This window comes from Brachyhypopomus gauderio, chromosome 9 (assembly GCF_052324685.1).
Source record: "Brachyhypopomus gauderio isolate BG-103 chromosome 9, BGAUD_0.2, whole genome shotgun sequence".
NCBI lineage: Eukaryota > Metazoa > Chordata > Actinopteri > Gymnotiformes > Hypopomidae > Brachyhypopomus > Brachyhypopomus gauderio.
This window is the reverse complement of record NC_135219.1, coordinates 5,101,533-5,106,910: the sequence shown is the minus strand read 5'-3', so window position 1 is coordinate 5,106,910 and position 5,378 is coordinate 5,101,533. Positions and strand designations below refer to the sequence as shown.

The window sequence follows — 5,378 nt, the reverse complement described above, 5'->3', positions numbered from 1 at the left end:
GGTGGGCCGGATCAGTAAAAGAATGTCGACTCCAAATATTTAGCTTTGTTTTTCAGTACTATGCTTTATCGTTCAGCCTACATTTTTAGCCTACCCTACATATTATAATCATGGATGAAAAGGGATCTTTTCTAAGCACAACACATTTATTCACAAACAATGAAAAAAAAAAAGATTTGCAAAGAACGCAGTTTTACACCTGACGCAACTCACCACATTAACAAACTCAAGTGGGAGCTATGAAAAAAAAAAATTTTCACCTTAATTGTCATACTGCTTTGAAATAAATAAAAAAAGAAATACAAAATAAAAGTTATAGCAGTGCATGGGTAGTCAAACTATTAGGCTGGGCCTACTGAAGCTGAGAACATACTGCACAATATTAATTATCTTTAATATGAAACCAGATGAATCTTATTTTTAATGATCTGTATTCATGAGTGCAAACAAAGTTTGTGTCATCACACTTATTTTTCTCTCTCTCTCTCTCACTGCATTCCTGCAGTCTACTTGCTGCTGCTGGCTTCTGAAACTTGGCATCTTTTTGCCTTCACAAGTGCATCGATATTAGGTGTCAAATCCTGAGTAGCAGCACATTTAACAATGTCATTCAAGTGTTTATTTGTTAACCTTGAGCGCTGCTTTGTTTTATTATTGTTCATTACGGAGAACACCTGTTCACAAAGATAAGTAGTCCCAAACATGGATAGAACTTATGCAGCCATGGCTGTTAATTTGGGGTAACCTGGCACGAGATATTGATAAAACATATTCAATTCCACGGACCCAAATTTATCCTTCGTAGCGGAATCGCTTCGTAGTGGAATCGCATCCTGTGACTGAAGCCTTAACTCGTGTCAGTGCTGCATGCTGTCATTTACTGCCCTCTAGCGACCGGAGAGAGCATTTGATTTGTATTCATTTTTTAAAAATCACAACTTTTGATAGAAATGAGCTAGAGACTCGCTTCTTTTTTTGACATACTCAGAAATTTATGCCGGGCCGTATTAAATCATCCAACGGGCCGGATCCGGCCCGCGGGCCGTATGTTTGACATGCCTGGTCTAGTGGTTTTTCCAGCTTAGAGTACCTTGTGTTCAGGACTTTCTATACTACCTTTGAGATTCCAAGCAACTACGTAGCACTTTTGTAATTTGCTCTGGATAAGAGCGTCTGCTAAATGCCATAAATGTAAATTAAATGTGTTCTTATTTGGAACTTTGATTACTGGGTTTCTGCTGTTTGGATTAGGTGTTGCCCTGGTGTATCGGGAAATTAAAAGAGTGGGGTCAGTTATCGAATGCCCACGCCAAGTGCCCAACATGATTGATGCGGTGGGTAGAGCTGTCGGAACACAGACTGTGACTGTTGGTAAAAGCTTGGAGTCGACCGTGGATGGAATCAATGCTGTATGCGTGAATTTGGATCAGTTGGGAGACTGCTGACTTAAGAGTAGTTTTGTGTGCTCAAGCGCTCAAGGACGAGCTTCTTGCTAAATTCTTCATTCTGCTTCTGCATTGGTGCCCAAACAAATTTCTCCCAGAAGGTCGTCGTCTTGGTTACCTGCTCCTACCCTCACACAGAGACAGTCAGAGATGGCTCTCACCTTCCACCGTGAACTTTGACACAAAGACTGTGTGCCAGGCTTCTGGCCCCTCCTTCCCTAACTGAATGAATCCAGAGCCGTAGAAAGAGTTGCGACACTCCCATAGACTCCTATTGTAATTCAGGAATGCGGAAGTAAACGTGCCATGGGGAGACCAATAGTTCCAAACATGCTATAGTTCCAGCATTGAACTGCGTATATTTGAAGCATTTCCGCGGCTGTTTTTCTGGTAAGTTAATGAATTATTCATCGTTTCCTATATAATCCTCCATAAATGTGATTAGTATTACTGTTATAGTTAACACTTCCCCCAATATTCCTGGTTGCATCTTTATAAACTGTAGTCTTCTTTGCAGGGTTCTAATGTCAGGGAGAGGAATCTTCATGTCCTGCAGGAGCTTGTAGCCTGTTGCGCCTGTAGCAAAATGGAGTTTTATGGCCTTTTTAATGATGTCATTTCCCCATCTGATGCCCCTCTTGCTCTTCATTCCAATTGCATTCATCTGAGTTTTAGAAAAAACTGCCCCAAATTTTTTTTCCCTAACTAAATTTCTTCTCCGTAGGACTGCATTTATTCTTTTTTGTCGTTTAAGGGCTGCTTCTAAACTTTTTATTTGTGTTTTTAGGTTCTCCCTCAGGTCTTTCTCACTTGCCCCTGGCTCACTTGGATGCTGCACACTCGTACTTGGCTCACTGCTTTCTGGTATACCTCTCTCAGTCTCCTCACAGCCTCCACCTTCCCTTATTTCACTTCCCTCACTTTCCCTTCTCTGTCTTTCCTCATTTCCTTCAGTAATATCTGAAATTATTGCATGGCATTGTTAGGTTTAAAAAACGGGGTTAGCAATTGAAATACAAATTAACTTTATTAATTATAATCGTATGAATTATTATTTAAAATCATTCATACCAAATTTTATTTTAGGACAATATGTGTGGTCACTCGTCACTGCAAGAGAAATGACAGGAGATTTTGGGGTTCTCAGAGCAGGGGCCTTCCTTTTCTTAGGCTCAGGACGATGGATAAATATGGTTGGAACAGCATCAGCTTTCAATTTCACTTGGCCTGTTTTGGTTGTCGTGAATTGTTCTCCCTCAAAGTGTGCCTGCAGAATGAGTTTATATTCCTCACAGAATCTCAGACCACATATCATATCTTTATTTGAAGTCAGGTACGCAATGCAACACAAAAATGAAACAATAAATCATGATCTGCACATATGGTGTATGAACAGAACTTACTGCACATAGTTTTCTGTTATTGTAATTTCTTGTGATGGTCAGGTTGCTTCTACTGATTTGGGCCAACCACTTTTTTCTTCTGTAGGTATCTTTTGGAAACCCATACATCCGGATCCCTTTCTCGGACCGATTGGTACATCCAAATGCTGCACAGCCAACCATGTTCAATAAGAAATCAATCTGTAGAAGTTTGATGTGAAACGAAAATGTTAGGGATGAATTAATTTATGTATTTAATAATGTTATTTTAGTGTTGTAATGTGGCTAATGAATTAATTTATGTATTTAATGATGTTACTTTAGTATTGTAGTGTAGACTACAGAATAAATGTTAAATGTGTTTTTAGTGTTGTTTTGTGGACTAAATAAATCTATGCCTGAACCTTTAATAGTGCAGGCTGCTTCAACAGGCTATTTGTAACTCTAGTTTTGTTCAAAGATACTATAAAAATTATATCAATAAATATTTATTGAAAGTTGATATAAATATTAAGTTGATATAAAGCAGATTAAGTGTTATATCGCCGGTGGATGGCGCCAGAGCTAGCGAGCTAGTAACGTATTGAATCACATCTGTGGATCTGAGGTAAATAAACTGGATATTTTTTTTCGTCGTGAGATATCGGAAGTGTGGCGTGAGAGCGTGTGAAAACGGTCAAATGCGTGTTGGCAACCCTGTATGTTGTAATATTTACCAGAAATACGGTAACCGCTGATGTCTTTCCCGTTTAAAACCATTCAGTGTTCGTGTTTGATTGGAACTATACGGTCCTCCATGAACCACGTGACCTCTGAGCGGCGAGATCACAGTGTGTCGCAACTCTCTCTTTCTACGGCTCTGAATGAATCACACCTCTCTCTGCTTGAGTGTCTGTGTTATCAATGCTTGTACAGTATGTGCTATGGGGATTTTTTGCATGCACACAGACTGTTGTCCTGTTGTGAAAATAAACTGTGGTCATATTTTTTGTCTCCTCCTAATGTGTATCTCTCCTTGTTTCTCCCCACAATCTGTGAACGGCGGCGCATCTCTTGATACAGTGGCTACTCTGGGATCTCGGTGCTTTACACCATGGCCCCGGGGGATCTGAATTTCCCACTCGTGGGATAAATAAAGGTTATTCAATTCAATCACTTAAATGCTTTTTTTTTTGTTATACTTTCCCCACATTTTTAATTGGTTTAGATTTAAATGAGTTAGAAGCCCTCTTGGTCTTTGTCTCAACGTTCAGTTAAAATGGGCCAATTCAGTTAAAATGGGACAGTGAAATGAGACAGCACCATAGTAAATTGACATTATTGTCTTTGTTGTGCCATAGTAACAACACCATGAAACATTACATGCAGTAAAAAGTTGAACAAACATTTCTTTAAAACATGCATTTAGATCATCACAACAGACACCAGCCCATCCAGTCCTCTGTGGCCTTTGGATCCTTCAAATCATGGTATATGCTCTGGCAGGCTGTGCATGGGTGTTTGCTAATCTTGCTTTGTATTCTATTTTTCTTATTCATTGGTTTCATTGGCCGGGGGGTGGGCCTCTTTGCTTAGGCTATTGCCCCCGCGACCCAGACCCAAATAAGCAGATGTAAATGGATGGATGGATGGATCATTGCTTTTTGTTCTTTTTGGTAGTAATGTAGCTGATGTGTGTCAGGAATGGCAATCACACCCGTGACCGCCAGAGGGCGCCATCGCCGGAATACTGACCAGCACACCTGACTCCAATGAAACAGTCACCACACCCTACTTAAGGACTCTGTACACACACACCATTGCGAAGTATTGCCTCTCTGAGTGACTCTACCAAGCCTTATTTCTTGCATTACATTTTGGACTGATTCTGGTTTTTGATCCCTGCTCTGGTCTTTTGTTACCCTCCTGTTTCGCCTAGCCCTTTTGTACCTCTGCCTGCCTTCTGAAGTCTTTTGGTTTTTTGATATTCTCTGCCTGGTTTTTGACTCTCCCCTTTTGCCTTGCCCTTTTGTGCTGCTGCCTGCCTTCCCTACGGGGTCTGCTATTTGTTTATTGTTATTAAATCAAGTATATTCATACCTGCTTATGGACCATCTCTACCCTCGGGTTCACCACCGTTACAATGTGGTCTGTGCTTGTTAATTGGAAGGTGCCCAGTTCTTTCTAAGTGTAGCCCTATGAAAATACATCCTTTAATAATAAAGAGTTTATGTAATAAATAATTTACATAGAGTTCATGATTTAATAAAAAAGGTTTAGTTTAAAAAGGTTAAAAACATTTAGACCTTTGATAATGAGCATTCATTACATTGAGTGTGTGGTGACGTCATGTTAAATGAGAATGTAATGCAATATGTGTAACGATCTGCGCGAGGCAGAACAGGGAGGCGGACACAAACGCTGAGGAGAGCGAGATTTATTAAATGGAATTCCAAAGGCAGAGTCGAAATAGTAGGCAGGGGTCATAACAGGCAGGCAGTCCGAACATGAAATATACACAGGCATACAAGGAAACTAAGCACGACGGGGGAAACATGGAACAGGCAGATAT

The 5,378-nt window shown here is 40.2% G+C and overlaps 1 long non-coding RNA gene across 2 annotated transcripts; it reads left to right on the top strand.

Annotated features, from left to right (window-relative positions):
- Window positions 1–1,697: 1,697 nt before the first annotated feature.
- Window positions 1,698–3,816, top strand: LOC143522769 (uncharacterized). 2 transcript variants are annotated; one of them, XR_013133129.1, is made up of 3 exons: window positions 1,698–1,835; window positions 2,233–2,309; window positions 2,532–3,816. It is a non-coding gene; the product is annotated as an uncharacterized LOC143522769 (long non-coding RNA). The 2 variants fall into 2 exon arrangements; XR_013133130.1 differs by having other exon boundaries at window positions 1,963–2,309.
- Window positions 3,817–5,378: the final 1,562 nt, after the last annotated feature.